Source organism: Triturus cristatus, chromosome 3_2 (assembly GCF_964204655.1).
Source record: "Triturus cristatus chromosome 3_2, aTriCri1.1, whole genome shotgun sequence".
NCBI lineage: Eukaryota > Metazoa > Chordata > Amphibia > Caudata > Salamandridae > Triturus > Triturus cristatus.
In genome coordinates this window covers 363,510,131-363,526,196 of record NC_140584.1, presented here as the reverse complement: position 1 = coordinate 363,526,196, position 16,066 = coordinate 363,510,131, and the positions used below count along the sequence as shown (strand labels likewise).

At 44.1% G+C, this 16,066-nt stretch overlaps 1 long non-coding RNA gene across 2 annotated transcripts in view; it reads left to right on the top strand.

Annotated features, from left to right (window-relative positions):
* LOC146857383 (uncharacterized) overlaps positions 1-16,066 on the top strand; it is a 127,933-nt gene that overhangs the window by 55,842 nt on the left and 56,025 nt on the right. The window contains exon 4 of one of the 2 annotated variants that reach the window (XR_014979899.1): positions 13,918-14,208. The exons of the other annotated variant lie outside the window; for it this stretch is intronic. This is a non-coding gene — a long non-coding RNA (uncharacterized LOC146857383). Of the gene's footprint in view, positions 1-13,917; positions 14,209-16,066 lie in introns of those variants that run through there. 2 annotated transcript variants of the gene reach the window in all.

The window sequence follows — 16,066 nt, the reverse complement described above, 5'->3', positions numbered from 1 at the left end:
TGTTTCAAACCAGTGTATATTGTGCATGTAATTATGTTAGTTTTTGTAATAATTAAATAACGTTTCCCCCTATACATACTTTCTTGAATGGAGATTGTTCGTATTCCATTTTCCTTTACAAATATGCACAAATCGGTATAGACTCTGAAATGTGAGTATATATATATATATATATATTTATTTCTGTTAAAGAATTTTTTTAATGATTTTCTTTGGGATTGCATGTGATACAAACCTAGGTCAGCTGACTTAAAACTGTTTCATTGATCAAAGCTCATCCCTGTTATGTACAAACAGGCCATTTATGACCCCCACACTGGCCGGCTACACCTGGCGTATCCAACAGGAGGGCAGCACCAAGGACAGTGTTTCAAGATATCCACAAGAGATAAAGTGACATATAGTGAATCTAAATGGGCCTCATTTGCTTAGTCATTGGATGGCCCAGAAATCTTGCTTGGATCTTGTCCTCTTGGATCGATGTTAGACACATCGGACCTGATTCACCAGGGGCATTCACACTCATGTAGGAGGCCCCGTAGTCATGGGGGAGTCTCCGCACCCTGGGCGGAATCATCCCATTGAGAATTCTCATTGCGGAGCCTCCCCCATGACTGCAGGGCCTATGCCATGAGTGCAAAGCCCTTTGTGAATCAGCCCTCCTTGTCTAAACATTGAGATTTACTAGTAATAAAAGAATTGAAGTCTATAAGTATTTGACGTATTTTGAATCAGTATTCAGTACTAATAAGATTGAAACTGTTGCAGAAAAACAAACTCCTGGACAGTGCAACTGCCTAGCTGTTATGTGTAATGAAAACCTCAAGGATAAATAACTTCTCGTTGACTTCATTTCAACTCGAGTCTCTGTTTCTTCAATGCTGCTGCGGATCTTCTCAAACACATTTTATTCTATATTTATAGTGACACTATGTGGCATGCATGCCTTCAGAGACACCTATGCCTGCACTCCAAGCCTGTTTAACAGTAGGGATGATATACACATTTCACAAAAAGTAAATGCCCCATCCATGAGGCCTGACGCGCTCAAAATAACTTATTTAATTGAATAATTTTCCTAGTCTGCTTACTCCTGTATAACTGCTCCAGTCAATCACTTGGCTATTACATTTAATATTTATTTACCAGCTAGATTTATATCATGGCCTACCCCCTATTTCCAATAAAGAAGCAATCCTGGAAACAACTCTCATCGGAGACCTGTAAGGATGTTTTTTTTTACGATCCTCCAGATCTTTTCTCTCTTATAGTACCCAACGTGCATCACAATCTAATCACAACTAGTTCTCCAGTTGTCTTAATAACTTTGTCCCTTAGAAAGGTTGCTATACTTAAGAAGATATTGCCAAAAAAGCTTTGCTCAAGGTATCTTTCTTACTAAAAACACTTAAAATGGCTCTCAAGTGAAAACCGCATGGATTTTATTCCACTGAGCATAGTATTAGGTTTCAGAGATGTATCCATAAGAATACGTCTTTAATTCTTAAAATTAACAAATTACTGTAATTGGGTAATTTGTCAACCTCTAAAGTAAACTATTTTATAATGTTAAGGCATTCCAGAATAAAGTGTCTGAATTTCCCTCGCTCCCCTGATTGGATAATTGCTTTGATAAGAAAACCCTACTCATTTATGACACATTCTGTCTGATGCTCAAACCCTGTTGCATCAAAATGATGACTGCTGGTTTCTCTAGAAGGTGTTCCAAGTCAACTGCTGTAGCACGCCATTTCCTACTGCCAACTCTGTCACAGGATTAGTACTACAGATTGGTTATTAAAAGTATGTGTTCAGGCTCCAAGAGAGACATTCTATCTACCTATTTCTTTTTGAAGCTCACATCCCTTCCTCCCTCCCCACTACCATTTAACTCCCAATCAATACTCTCATCATCTCTTGAAACATCAGGAACTAACCAATTAGCGGCCCTCCTTGACCCAGTATGGGATGGGTGAGGCATTTCCGTCTTCCAACAGATCTGTTAAAATACTTTATGCAATACACTCCCATTCAGTATAGTCTTTCTTCTGACTCTATGTCTCCAAGATTAGAAGAATGTTCCTACCCATGCTCCATTGCCCGTACTTCACACAACTGAACAACGGTGCAAAAAACAGGAGGGAGGGATGGACTGGGATGGGGAGGACTCCAAATCGGGGTAATGAAGATTACTGGTAAATAATGTGTTGATTACTCCCTCATCTATATCCTCCTCATCCCAGTACTAACTTGGTGAGGATATCGCAACCCCCCCCACAAAAAATTTTGTGCTGAACTTACATTTAATAAAACCATAATTACTTCATTGCCGTCTTCAACACTGTAGAAGCACAATTGCAATTTTGGTGATATGTGAAGTCCAAACTAATGTTCAACAAATGTCAAATTCGATGACCATGTACCAGCTCTAAATATTTCCTGCAGAGATGTACCCAGCTCTGGGGCATATCAACAAGGCGGCGCTAAAAAATTATCGCCGCTTTTGGCCGAAAAGCGGCGATAATTTTATCGCTATATCAGCAAGGTCACGCTATCGCGTGAATCCTTGCCTTAGCGCCTTTTCCCGTAACGCCCTCTTTGCATCTCTAATGAGATGCAAAGTGGGCGTTCCAGCTCAAAATAACTGGAGAAATGTCGCTAACTGACATTTCTCCAATTATCAATGGGCACGCAAACAAGCATAGCAATAAGAAAAGTCGCGCTAACCTTGGTTATCGCTACTTTCCTTACGCCTGCTTTTATTTTGACTTAGCCATGATATCCAATGGAAGGTGGATATCATGTCTGAGTCTGCCCTGACCTATCAGCAAGCTATCGCCAAACGTTGTGCGATTATCGCGGTATTTCCAGCGATAATCACACAATTGGCAGCTTGTGCCTGGATATTTTATCGCTTTTGAGATAAGCGTTGCTAATAGCACGCTATCTCCGCGATAAAATTCGTCGATAGCCGGCAATAATTATCCTAGCGCTAAGTGAGCTTAGCGATAATTATCGCCGGTTGTTGCTGATATGCCCCTCTGTTGTCTATGATGCAGAGACTGGCTTTGTAGATCTAGCGTGGACAGATACAGGAGGAGAGATAAATGGCTTTTCTAGCCCAACAAACTATAGTTTGGGAAGCTGCCTTCTTATCCTCATTCACAGACTCATGAAAGATAAACAGGGTTTTGGAAAATCTGAATTCTTTCTAAATTAATAGTGAGAGCTCTCCTGACATCCAAAGCCGAAGGTATGTGGGCATCTCTTTCTGATTGAAGCAGTGGTAAAACTATCTCCTGGGAGAGTTGAAAATAGGAATTTACTTGGAGGTTGAATTGGGGATCTGATTTGGGAACCACTCTATCTGGAAAAACACATAAGTAAGTATAGAATACCACCAAAGTTCCTAGTCTCTCAAGCTTTTTTGCTGCGGTGATCGCATTTAAGAAGACTGTCTTTGCTGATAACCACCCAAGATCCGCTTCCTATAGGGGTTCTAAGAGAGGTAATTGCAAACACTTCAAGACCATTGATAAATCCCAGGAAGGAACAAGCATATCCACTGACAGTTTCTTTAATCGAAAACTCTTCAGGAGTTGAATGATAAGTGGGGAAGTCTTAGAAAAATCGTGGCTCAATGAAAGGGACTTGGTAGCTGCCCATTGAGCAGAAAGAGTAGCTGGAGGTAAATCCTTTAAAATCCCCTCCTTCAGGGAAGCTAGGACCCTAAAGGGATCAATAGCCATTGGGTCTAGACCATGTGACATACATCACCTCTGCAAGGAGCCTCAGTTCTTCTTATAGGATGATAATGTGGATGGCTTTCTGGAGGACTGATTATTCTTAGCGATCCCTTCAAAACGGCCACATTTTGTAAATGTATCATCTCAAGTTCCAGGCCATCAATCTGAGATGTTGAAGGTGATTTAACTGCAGGAGTGGAAACTGAAGAGGCGATGGATCTGTTGAGAGGTGAAAGTAGTTTCCCTGGGCCAGAGACATTAGGAGAGGAAACCAAGGCCAATTAGACCAAAAGAGTGACATTAGGATCACCAAAGCCATTTCCTCCCGAATCTTCAGAAGCACCTTCGGGCCAAAGAGAATCAGTGGGAAGGCATATGGCATGCTCTATGGCTAGGGGACTGAGAGAGAGAGTCTATCACCCAGGCTCCCGGACACCATGTCTCTGTGCAAAGGATCAGTAGCATAGAGTTGCTTGCTTGTTTGTACCAATCAACAGTCCCCGAACCATGTGCATATCTGATTGAACTCCCAGATGGACAGATGGTACATCACAGAGGATGGAATGTTGCGGCTGAGACCATCCGCTCTGAAGTTCAGCTGCCCCGGGGGTAAATTGCTGACAAAGATAGAAGGTGAATCTCTTCCAAAAGAAGATATCTGTGTGGCCAGAAGGTTTATAGCGGAGTTCTGCCTTCCACCTTGCCTGTTTAAATAGGCTCTTGTCACCTGGTTGTCTGTTCTTACTGATACACTGCATCCCTCTAACAAGTGGTCCACAGCCTGCAAAGCTTTCCACACAGCTGCATGTTCTTTCCAACTCGAGAAGGTTAACTCAGTTCTAGGTCCTCAAGCATTGCTCCCCACCCCCATGCTCTTCCATCTGTGGCTAGTTGTTTCAGGGGAACCCCTTTTAATTAGTTGCCTTCTACCAAACACCACTGCAGTTGAAATTGAATGAATGGATTACTGGAACGTGATGGTCCAAGTTCTGGGAAAATGAGGACCATTGTGAGAGCAAGTGCTTCGCTATTGGTCTGAGATGGAAACGTGCCCATGGGATCGCCAGCAGTCCCTGGACCCTCAGCCATCCCCTGGCTGAGAGAGACCGTTGACTGATGAGAAAAGTGAGACAGTTCTGAAGTGTTACAATCCTGGACTGAGTCAGGAGGACACAGGCCACTTGTGCATTTAACTAGGCCCCTATAAAGATTTTGACTTGTAGTGGTTGAAGGAGTGACTTTTGAAAGTTTATTATGAAGCTTAACACTTCTGTCACCTTCTTGACATCCTGCTGGGCCTTATAAAGATAAGAAGAAGCAACAGCCAGTCATCAAAGTATATGGAAAAACTGATAGCCCATGTAACTGAAAATAAGCACCTTGTAACGACCCTAGGAGAGATTGCCACCCAGAAGGGAAGAGCATGGAAATTTAGGAGATGGTCACCCACTGCAAACCGCAAGAAAGTGAGTGTTCGGATGGATGGGAACATGAAAATAGCCATCCTGGAAGTCCTCTTTGACTATGAAATTGCCTTCCGATATCAGAGGAATGATGATTTGAAATGACATTTTCTCCACCAGGACATATTTGTTCAACACCTTTAGGTAAAAGAACAAGCCAATAAGTGCAGTCTACTTTCAGTACAAAAATAAAAGAGAAAATAATAAAATCCTCTTTCTCTTTGGTCTTCAAGTACAGGAATCACTGCTACTTTTGTCCAAGAGAGTCTGGTTCCCCAGTAACATAGACTTGATTTCAATCCTTCTTTTGGTAATGAAGTACATATGAATCTGTTACTGGTAGGAATGTTTGCACATGGGATGAAGTAACATTGTTTGATAATATCCAGAGTCCAAAACGCACTCCTCCTACTGTTGTATAACACATTTGAATCTTGCCCCACCTCTGGCATAGTCAGTTTTGTGACTGACCTTTGGGAGTTGTGTGGTGGTGCTTTATGAGCCAACGTGCCCCCGACGTCAGACCCATCCACAAAAGAAACATTTATCCTGTGTTTTCTGTGGTGGCTGTTTTGAGAGGAAGGACTTCTTCCCAGAATATAATTTGAATAGCGTGGTGATTTTCTTTTATTCCACCGCGTTCTGGACCTTCATGTTGAATTCCCCACCAAATAATTTTGGTCCCTTAATTTGTGGATGAGGGCTCCCCGGGGAGGGTTGAGCTTCCTAGACTCAATCCAACAGTGGCGGCTCCTTGAGGGAGTGCTGCGGGGCGGCGGGGTGGGGGAGGGGTAGGGAGGGTGGTAGTAAACTCCGGAATGCGGCCGAACGGAGTTGAGTAAAGAAAATAAATAAAACAAATTACATTGCGCACGGTGCAATACCAAATTGGCGATGCAGCACGCAATGTAATTCGTTTTATTTATTTACTCAACTCCGTTCGGCCGCATGCCGGTGTACTAACCCCCTTCCCTGCCCCTCCCCCCGCCTCACCACCCAGCAGCAATCCCTTGAGGAGCCGCCACTGCAATCCACAACAATCTCGTCCTGCTACTACTGCTCCAGATGAAGAAGAAGCTACCCAGAGACCATCAATGGAAATATCAGACAAAAATGTAGCTACGAGTTCCAGGTTGGCCAGAATTGGAGCTGGCTCTCCACTGTCTTGTAGACAGTCATATAGAAAATGAAATTGGAAAACTTTAATAAGAACCTGGGTAGCATATGCTGAGCAGGTATTGGCCATAATAGTAAAATTAGATGCCACAAATTACCTTTCATTTTTTGTATCAACTTTTCTGTCTACTACTTCAGTTAAGGTTGAATCTTCTGATTCCAAGGACTAAGGAGAAGCCATGAAGGCTAAGTTAGTGTTTACTTTTGGTGTCTGTGGAAAATAAGATTCAAAGTCCTCCAAGGAGTACCTCTTGGCAAAACAGACAAGGCTTGTCTGTGTCCTTCCATTCCTTCAGCGCAATTTACTTTATTTTACTTTATTTTGAACATTGTTTATTCAGATTTTCGCAGTTTTACAGGCAGCACATGTCAGTGTCCCACAAACTGTACATACAGTAAAGAGAGCATAATGAAAATCATTGAAGAAAGCGGCAGTACATACAAGTTCAAAATGAATCAAAAAAGAGGACTACAGGAGAATACACATCAGTAACAACAAATAAATTGGATGCCACACTATGCCATGTGCCTGCCTCCGTCATACGAAGGAGGGCTACCAGTCAGTGAGTGCCGTCCTACCTGCGTTCAGTCACAGCACCAACAGGTCCAGCAACAGTTTCGCCCCCACAGATCCTGATCCCAATATCAATCTATTCCTTCGCCATGTCCTTCGCCACTTCACAATTTACATTATGAAATCATGCAGAGGCAGATCGCCCCCCTGGGCATCACTGTCTAAGCATAAAAAACCTTTCTCCTGTTGTGGTTTCATTTCAAAACCCAGGACTTCTCTAATATGGATGAGGAGGTCATGAAAAATTATGCCCTATACTTATTTTCCTCTGCGATTGGAGTCCTGATCATTATGTTGATCTTCCCTTTGTCACTTCCTCCTCCATCTCAGGCTCCAAATTAAGGGGCATATCAGCAAGACAATTATCGCCGCTTTAGCGGCCGTTTTCGGCCGGAAAGCGGCGATAATTGTATCACCCTATTAGCAAGCTCACGCTATCGCGTGAATCCTTGCCTCAGCGCCCTTTCACTTAACGTCCAGCTTTGCATCTCTAATGAGATGCAAAGTGGGCGTTCCTCCCCAGAATAACGGAAGAAATGTCGCTAAGCGACATTTCTCCTATTATCAAGCCTCACGCTAAACTGCAGAGCGATAAGAAAAGTAGCGCTAACCTCGGTTATCGCTACTTTCCTTACGCCTGCTTTTCATCTGACTTAGCCATGATATCCTTTGGAAGGTGGATATCATGGCTAAGTCTGTCCCTGCCCTATCAGCAAGCATTCGCCATACGTTGTGCGATTATCGCTGGATTTCCAGCGATAATCGCACATTTGGCAGTTTGCTCCTTGATTTTTATCGCTGCCGAGATGAGCGTTGCTGATAGCCCGCTATCTCAGCGATAAAAATCAGCGTTAGCCGACGATAATTATCCTCGCGCTAAGTGCGCTTAGCGATAATTATCGCCGGCCCTTGCTGATATGCCCCCAAGTTACTTGGAAATAGCTTATAACTCTTCCATTGTTTCACCCAGTAAAGTGATGCAGAAGAGGCAGGGTCTGAGCAACCCTAGCAGTCAGCTGCAAATTCTGGGACCAAGGCGTGTTAGGAGCAGTACCTTTATATAGCGGAGCATGAGACACAATCTTGTCTACTGGGAGAATTGTGCTTTATAAAAGCAAACCTCTACCCTCCCAACCCCTGTTTTGCACAGCAGCTCCGGCGCAGGGCTGAGACTCCCACCATAGTTCCCTAACGGCACTGACCACTGACACAATGGAAGCTCCCCACCCAAGCCCATCTCAGTAGCGGGGAGCGAGTCGGCTAACTGAACAGTACCGAGATTAGCCATGCCGTAAGTAGAAAACTACATATATGATGACTAGATAATTAAAAATAAATAAACATACCATCTGTCTAAGGTCTGCCAAAGACCGAAAAATACAGGTGGAGGAGTATTCTTCTAACCCATAAAGTTAGAAGAAAGACTATACTGAGTGGGAGTGTGATATAATCAAAGACAAAACGCCAGATGCAGTTGGAAAAGGTTTATTTGCCAACTGACACCTCGAAGTCACTTCACAACAATGCCAGCATTCTGTCCCCGACATTCTAGGGCAGACGCCCAGGCATACCATTGTAGATAAAACACAGGGGTCAACAAATGGAAGGCGAGAATAGGGCAATACCAAGAGGGATGGGAAAGAAATAGTGGGGCAGATTTACAAGTCCCTTGCATCATTTTTGCGTCGCAGTTGCGTCACTTTTTGTGACGCAGCAGCGTAAAAATGCGGCCCATTTACAACGTGACGCATCTAGGGAGATGTGTCACGTTGTAAAGCTCTGCGTCACATTATACCTGCATCAGGTATAATGTATGCAGGGTGGGTGTTCCAACGCAAAAAAGCCTCGTAAAAGTGACGCAGTGAAATCTACAAGATTTCACTGCGCCACTTCTAGGACGCCACTGCGTCAAATTCTTACACATTCCCCTGCATTGCTGAAGTTGCGTCATGCTTGCGACACGACTCCAGCAATGCGTGACTTTTGCGTCAACAGATGCTTCAGAATTTCTGACGCATCTGTCAATCCTAGCGCCATGGTGCGCCGTATTGTAAATACGGCGCATCCATAGTGGCACAAGGGTTTCTCAAAGTGGCGCAGGGAAAGTGATGCATCTTCACACATGCATCACTTTCTTGAAAACCTGCCCCAAAGTTTATTGGCACATACTGGTAAAACAGAAGGTTCTCTATATGTAATTAACGTTTTAGAGAGAAGTTAAATACAACAGAGTGTATCCCATAAAGCATGTTAACAGGTCGGTTGGGAGGCAGAAATGTCTCACCAATTTAGTAGTGAGACGAGAATATAGACGAGGGGCAATGATATAATGTTTTCCTCATACACCTCAAAATGTTTGTGGCACTGCCCTTTACATTTGTTAGAGCCTTTTCGTGAAGCTGTTCTCGCAGAATTTACTTTTCACCTAAAGACTTTGGAAATCAACTGCGTACTGCTCAACAGGGCCTCTGTGTCTTCATATGTTAACATTAATTTAAATCCCCTCTCTAGCTTCATATGCAGTTTCTCTTTCAGTTGTAAAATTTTGCAGCTACAAATCCGGCCTTGTGCATTTCTCTTCTAAAGAAAGTTTTTCTATCGCTTTCCAATATCCATAGATTCATATGCTAGAAATTAGCCCTACAAAAAAATAAATTCTATAGAGGGGTTCGCTTCAGCCGCCTTCCTTCTGGTTCCCTGCCCCCCTTTGCTTGCTGAATGTTTTTCTAAAAAACTAAGAGTTTTCTTTTTGACCCTCCCGTGTCCTTGAAACCCCAGGTCATCACACTGGTGAAATTACGTTTTTTTTCCCCAGCTGAACAGTATAAGTATTTTTTCAGTTTCTTATTTTCTAGAGTTCCGGCTGCTATCCTAATGAATTCCAAGGTGGTTACAAAACTGAACTTTGTCTCTTTCTCAACTAGTGCCCATTTCAAGGCCTGCACACTGCACAGACCACAGCAGGAACAGGATCATACCAGCCTGTGGTTTTCGGTTGTGATCACACTGGCTTCAAGCCATTGTACTTTGTCCAACAGCAGACTAATTTGAAGTACCTTGTTAGTATGGGGTTGACAAAAGAAATACCCAACGATATAACATTTGTGCAGTGTTGGTCAAATGCTGGTGCACAGTATTTACACCAAACTACAACTTTTGCTGGTTTCAATGGGAATAACATGTGAAAACCATTTTTACGAGCATTTGTGTGCGTGGTATTACCCGTTATGCTCATTCGATTCCCTTCAGGTAGCATCGAGAGGAAACTGAAGGCGCAAAACTCAGGAACGAGTCTAATTTATGGTAATTCAGTAACTGACAACTTTAAAACTGCATACAAAAGAGGTCTGAGCCTGATTTTCCACTTTGCACACCAGCTGGAAAGAGGTATTCCACGACAAGGACACTGCTAGGATCTTCATGTTAAGTTATTGTATTCAAATTGACAACTGGTCCGCCTTAAAACTATAAGATTGCACGTAGGAAGTTGCTCTTCTAGAACCCTGCCTACAGGAAATCTAGTTTAGATTTTTTTTGTATTAATATAACTAACTTTATTGAAAGCTATGCGGCAGAGCATATATCTTCACAGTGGTAAAGCTACATTGATACAAGGAGTCATAATATCAACACGGCAGAGAAACATTAAGTCACATCGGTAAGCCATACTAGTTACACCACTTCCCGCACACTCATTCATGTTTTTGGGGACGGCCACGTGCTATGAAAATAGGTTTCTTCTGGAGCGCACATCAAACCATCCCCCTGCGCCAGCATTGAATCGTGGGTGGCCTCTGTTATTTCAAGGCACATGCTACATCCCTCTTAGCGACCAAGCAGGCTACCCCCAGGAAGGCCCTCTCCACTCGGAAGCCCCCAAACTTCTCCATCAGTCCCAGAAGCACATAACACAGGGTTAAGTACAACGGGCGGCCCAGTACAGCTGAGAGCTCCCTGCCCACACCCTACCAGAGGGCCACAGCACAGGGCAATCACATGCCACTTGGAAGAAATCTGCTGCTGGAAGGGCACAATAAGCGCATGCAGCTTGAGTAGTGGGTGACAGTTGCTGCAGACACCGTGGGGCGAGGTATGTTGCATGAAGATAGTTAAATTGGACCATACGTAGAGGCAAGGAAATCGCCAATTCCCAGGGCGCCATGCAAGCCTCTCTCCATTTGTCCTATGCCAAGTCCCCCACCCAAGAATCCCATCTCCGCTTGGTGCGCTTGATGTCGTCTGGGGTGTGGATGACCAACGAGCAATAGATCAAGGAGATAGCACCCTTCCCCAGACGCTCTATGAAGATCTTGGCCTCGAGAGGACTATATTCTGGAAGTGGAGCGTACGGAAGATTGTGGGCCTGAAGGATGTGATGTAATTGAAGCTAGCGAAGGAACTGTGATTTGGACAGGGCATAGCGATCTTTCAGGTCCTGAAATGACACCAAATTGCCTTCTTCGTAGACATCCCCTAGGTAGAAGGTCCCAATCCGATCCCATGGAGCAAAGCCCTCCAAAGTTGAGAGGTGATGGAGCCAAGTCCCCTGCCACAGGGGCGTCATCTCAGTGAAACGACGGTCCCAGTGGGTGAGACGGAGAGCAGCCCTCCAGCAGGCAATGGATATCAGTTAACAGGAGGGCAGCGCTGAGGGTAGACGCGCCCCACACAGAAGATCAAGCAGACCATCTAGGCTCAACGAGTAAATCTCCAAGCGATATGCAGGATCGTCCCAACCTCCCGTGAAACAGTCGTTAATTGGCAGTAGGTGAGCGACTAGGTAGAAAAGGTACATGTACGATATGCCCAAACCACCATCAAAGCATGATCTGCGTAATAGTTATAGGCTAGCCTGTGTATCCCTCCAGCCCATATCAAGTTTGCGAGTTTTGCCATTAGGGACCGGAACCATCTTCAAGGGATGGGGAGGGTTAATTTCCCAGCATATAAAGATAGCGCATCATCTTGTATAGGGCGGAGCGCCCCATGGGAGTTAACAGGAGGCTGACCCAACGACCCAAGTCTCGCTCGCTGTAAGTTAAGAGCCCAGGTCAAGTCTGTGAGGAGGGACACATGAATCCCTAGATATTTGAAAGAATTACGCCAAACGGGGATGTTGGGGCACAAACCCGCCCCAACGCATCTCTTCTCACCTCCACCAAGCAGGACTTGTAGTTTAGACAATTTTATAACTTTTCTGGTTCCCTACTTTTCCCCCAACACTACGAAGTTATCTGATCCCATGTCTAGTAGGAGTGTGTGAAAATAAAAGTTTTCAGAATTTTTTCAGAGAATTGCAAGGTACTTACAATTCAGTGAAACCTACAATTTTCTGAAAGTAAGGATTTTGGGGCATATTATCAAGCACGGCGTTAACATTATCGCCGCTTTAGCGGCAGAAAACTACCGCTAAAGCGGCGATAATGGGCTTGATAATATGCCGCAGAGAATTCCCATAGAAGCCCATGTGGACACCAGAACATGGGCTTCTATGGGAATTCTCGAGGGCATATTATCAAGTCCATTATCGCCGCTTTAGCGGCAGTTTTCTGCCGCTAAAGCGGCGATAATTTTAACGCCGTTTCTTGATAATATGCCCCGAAGTCACCTTATTTCTGGTCTGTTCCAGTGGGCTCATGCTCTGTCCTTTCCCTCTTTCTTTCTGTCTCTCTCAAGCTCTTTCTCGGTATATTTTTTCTTCTCGGGTAACCACCACTGGCCTACTTATACCTCTTATGTACTTACACTATGCTCTGTGGGGTTTGCTTTGCAGATCGAGTTCCATGAGCAAGAATAGATCAGAAGAAACCAAAATAAATAATTAAAATAAGGTAAAATATCCAAAACAGGCACAAAAACTACAAATGAAGCAAAGCCTACAGCAGTTGGGGTCCCTGTTAGAGATTATAGGCCAACGGCCCCTAGTTTCTAATTTCCCTCCATTCGGTGAGGCTTATCTAAGCACCAGGTTGGCCACTTTCTGGGTCCTTCTTTGGGCGCAGAAGGAGAATGCATCGCACTGGTGAGAGGCTGGTGGCCACTACTCCTCAAACTAGCTCCTCGTTGTACGATGCAACAAAGATCCATGGTTCTGAATCTGCTCGTTTGGAGATTCTGCAGAACCTTCTCCCCTTCACTGTGGTCTTGGCGTTTCTCTTTCCAGTTGGTGCCACTGATACTGGAGGTCTCTGTCACACTTCTGACGGATGTCTTCCCTTCCTCCTTTCTCTTCGTTCTCTGCAGGTCTGACTTCTCTTTCTTTGTCCCGAGAGGAAGTAGCTTTAGGGCCTTATTATGAATTTGGCGGTCCTACAGTGGACACCGTCCACTGTAGGACTGCCAAAGCCATGGTGCTGCCGTGCACCAGATTTGGAGTTAAATCCTGGTCTGGCAGGCGGTGCTGTGGTGGTCTAAGGCGGCGGTCTGTCAGGCTCATTGAAAAGCCTGACATGCAGACCGCCACTCTCCGAGCGCCAACTGCACCTTCCTGCATGGTGTGGCATGCATACCACACCTTGCAGGAACTGGGGGTGAAAAATGGGAGGGGGGCAATACATGTGCCCCCCCTGTATGCAGCTCCAGGCCCAGGAGCAGAAGAGTTGCCTCTCCGCCACCTTTTTCATGACGGGCTCACCACCATGAAAAGTGCGGTGGACAGACAACTCCTAATTTGCTTGGCAGTATTCCTTCCCGCAGCAGTCCACACTCATAATACTGTGGGTAGGCCCGCTGTGTGGCTGTGGTTGGACCGCCACCACGGGTGTGGTGGTCCTATGGACCGTGAAGCTTGTAATAAGGCCCTTGGTCTTTTAAGTTGCTTTTGATACCCTCTTCCTACATCTATTTTTCCTTCCGGTCCTTTTTCTCTTTCGTACTCTTTTTGGCCGCTCTGTCTATCGTTTGTAACTAGTTTCTTGGTCTCTCCTTTCTAATATTGTTTCTATTATGTTTTCTCTAGGTGATGCAGCATATGCAGGAACAGTCGTGGTGCATTTTCTAAGTACGCAGACTCATCAAAGGCTAATTCACAAAATAAGGATTAAATGTACACTCATAGATGTATATATACTGCTTTCTGGAGAATATACAAATTCCAGGGAACCACATAAGTATGCAGAGGGCCGGTTTTCATGAGGATTCCTGGAAATTACATCCTTTTCCAATTGGGATCCATTTCAATTTCCCATTGTGTGGAAACTAAACCCATGTGTAATGTACTTCTTTGTAAATTTTCTCTATGAATAAAATATTGCTCCCTATGAAGAAACCTCTGCCTATCTTCCCAGTCCAAATCTGGGAGCTGGAAGGGGGAAGGTGAGGAGTTTGGTAAGGCCCAATAATGTCTTCCAAGGCTAACCCCACCTAGGTAAGCTCGTATTGCCACCCTTTGAGTGGGATTTATGGATGGGGAGAACTCCACTTACAGGACTTACACTTGTCATGACTCCCTTTCTGAATTCCTGGCAGGCTAAACTTACCACTGTAAATTGACTCCATAGTGCGGGATGAAAGATAGCGTAGTGAGTTAGTGCACAGACTGTAGAGATCTTTGTGTAACTGCCAGGTCACATGCACACATAGAGGGGGAACCACCCAGACATTAATCTTTCGAAGCTGAATGAAATGAGAAGCGTCAGCATGGGCAATACAAGCACCGGATATTTAACTCATGAAGAAAATATTTGAAATTGACAGGCAAGCTGGTTAAAATAATTTGGCAAAAATGGATGGCCCTTGCCATAGTTTCAGTTTAAGACGAGGTCAAACATGTAACGAACATCATCCATGAAAAAGAGTGAAAGGCATTCTTTTTCTGGTTATTAATGATGAGATTGTCATTTCCAGTTGCTGGCCAGTGTAAGGTGTAGATGATCTGATGTGATGATACAGTCGTGGATAAAGAGCCTAAAAGTGAGCGGGCCCAGTTTCAAGGCTCTCCCTGCACCCAGATATTGAAACGAGGCAGAAGGAGGCAGGAAACATGCCTCATGCATATGTCCATGCATGCATGTCTGTGTGTTAGGAGTAAATCCGTGGCCTGCTTGTGTCTTTGTGTGTATGTTTGCGTGAGCAGTTAAGGTTAGGTACAGTGTCACACTCGAGAAGCTTGTATACTTTACATAACTGAAGCTATCGTTCTGACAAGCCTTAGGCAAGTCTGGGCACAGCATTTTCAGAAGAGGTATTGTTGAAAAACCTGTTTTTCTCTTGACTTTTAATGATGAGTGTGACTAAAAATGGCAGCCTTCATAATTGAAAAATGCTTCTTGCTTTCCAAAGGTATCTGGTAGGACAGGCACGTCAGTATCCTGGCTGTGCCCAGACAGTATCCTGATTCTATTGAGAATTATCACTTCCTTCGGTGTGTTGGCTTGCCTATCTTTGTGTATTTTTCTCTAACTGCAGTTGCGTCGATGCAGGGTTTGTTAAACTCCCATAGATGCCTGTGATGTACATCTACAATATATGAAAATCTGCAATAACAGAATGGAATTCGCATCTAATTCCCTTACCACAGTCCAGTTGTGACATCAATAATCCCGTGCAATAAGACAATGACGTAACTTCTGTACTGTAATAATTTATTACAGCTGAGTTGTTTCTTCCCCATGTCTGTTGCCAGAACCAATAGACAGTGAGAAAGGCAGTGACTGAGCAGAATTCCAACTGCCCTTTTGTTGGATAAAATGCTTCACAGCTCTTCTTAACTATTTTCCCTGAGAAAACATTCATTTTTGTTAAAAATAGTTTTTATTGGCATTTTCCCTTTTTCTTTTACAAAACCTAGCATGGACTTCAAGCAGGCATCAGTACAAGCTGTATCAATCAACGTCATTACATGTCACAATAACCTGCAATAACATGAATTATGAAAATCAGGCCTTTGTATGCTGGTGCTAATCAGTATTACTCTAATAGCAGGTGTGTATATGACAAGGAGCAGGTGTATATACAGGCAGTGAAAGTCTTTCGTTATTTAGAAATGCCATATTTTACGACTGCTTATAACTGCAGTGAAGAGAACCGAAAAGAAAGAAACCCTGCACTTGCTCAAGGTGACTGAGGGAATGTTCTCAGAGTTGCAGCCCCAAGGCGGGCACCACTGG